Below are 1,612 nucleotides of genomic sequence, written 5' to 3' on the forward strand. Positions count from 1 at the left end.
GGGAAAAAGAATAGGGTGGTCACATTTGACTGAGGCTAATCAAGACCCATTCTTGGATGTGGGGACAACTCTCCAAACCACGTTCTTCCTATACAAGAGGAGAAGTGGGGAACTCATCATCTCAATGACCAAAATACCTCTTTTCGGCTTTTTACTTCTTTTTTTTTTATTTAATAAGTTGATTTATTTAATGTAATTTCAAACAATTATGAATAATGCAATGTACAGTAGAATCACATCCTGATTTTATTTAGTAACACTGACCAAGTTTAACTCCATATGAAGTGTAAAGCTTGATATCATTTATGATGTCTATCAACTGTACCAAAAGTAGAACATTTAAAAACAACCATCTGAATGTCAAGTTTTTTCTCCATAAAGGACTTGCCACCTTAAGGGCCCCACGTCTGCCTGAAACATGAGCCACATCAATGCCGGTAAAGGCCTGTATAACCTAGTCTGCATCCTGGAAACCTCTTCTGCCTGGGGCCCCCCACACTAGCTGGTCTCCTGGGAGAGGGAGCAGGCAGGTTCTGGGAGTCAAGCACACATTTGAGCAAGCAGCACAATAATCCATCTTAAGAATCCTCATTCTGGGATGGCTCCACAATTCCTAAACAGCAGTCTGCAAACTCCACAAACAAGGGCTCTTGCATGTAGGCTCTCATGAGCTTTGCTTTGTCTTCCCCCTGATCGAGGTTGACCATCAACTGCCTGAGGTGTGGATTGAGCAATAAGCTTCTTAATGTTGCAGACTCCCTTAAATTCTTTAAATTCTGCAAAGAAACTCTGTCTTCTTCCTCATCACTATTGAGAAAATCAGCTATAGAGTCATCATCATCTTTGTTTTCCAAAGGCTTTATGGTTTTGGTAGGAAGAGCTGATCTTATTTTTTTCTCAACAGGACGAGCTTCAGGGTTGCACTGTTCTTTGTGCTTCCGGAAGCAGGCTACAGAGCAGTAGGGCACGCGGCAGGCCGGACAGCGGTATTTGGGCTTCTCCAAGCAGATCACGCAGACGACGGTGCTACATCTCAGTGACGCCATGGTCTTGGGGAAGGAGACTTTTACTTCCTTTTTTATCTTTTTTTTTTTTTTTTTAACTGTGGTAAAACAGATACAACATAAAATGTACCATTTTAACCATTTTAAAGTGTACGGTTCAGTGGCCTTAACTATGATTACATTGTTACGCAGTTATCACCATCATCTGTCTCTAGAATGTTTTCCATCTTCCTGAACTGAAATTTTATACCCATTAAATAATAACTCCTCATTCCCCCTCCCTGCTGTATCCTGGCAACCAGCATTCTGCTTCCTGTCCCTATGAACTTGACTACTCTAGGTACCTCATATAAGTGGAATCATATAGCATTTGCCCATCTGTGACTGGCTTACTTTCACTTAGCATAATGTCTTCAAGGTTCATCTCTGTTGTAGCATGTTAGAACTTCTTTTTAGGGCTGAATGGTATTCCATTGCATATATACAGCATATTTTGTTTACCTATTCATCAACTGATGGACATTTGGGTTGCTTCCATCTTTTGGCTATTGTGAATACTGCTGCTATGAACACAAGTGTACAGATACCTGTTTGAGTACCTGATTTCA

The 1,612-nt window shown here is 40.9% G+C and overlaps 1 pseudogene across 1 annotated transcript; it reads right to left on the reverse strand.

Moving 5' to 3' along the window:
* Positions 1–228: 228 nt before the first annotated feature.
* On the reverse strand, positions 229–1,086 carry LOC707869 (zinc finger HIT domain-containing protein 3 pseudogene; annotated as a pseudogene). The gene has a single exon (XR_001438561.3). The product of XR_001438561.3 is annotated as a zinc finger HIT domain-containing protein 3 pseudogene (transcript).
* Positions 1,087–1,612: the final 526 nt, after the last annotated feature.

The sequence above is a fragment of the Macaca mulatta genome, chromosome 12 (assembly GCF_049350105.2).
Source record: "Macaca mulatta isolate MMU2019108-1 chromosome 12, T2T-MMU8v2.0, whole genome shotgun sequence".
NCBI classification, from domain to species: domain Eukaryota; kingdom Metazoa; phylum Chordata; class Mammalia; order Primates; family Cercopithecidae; genus Macaca; species Macaca mulatta.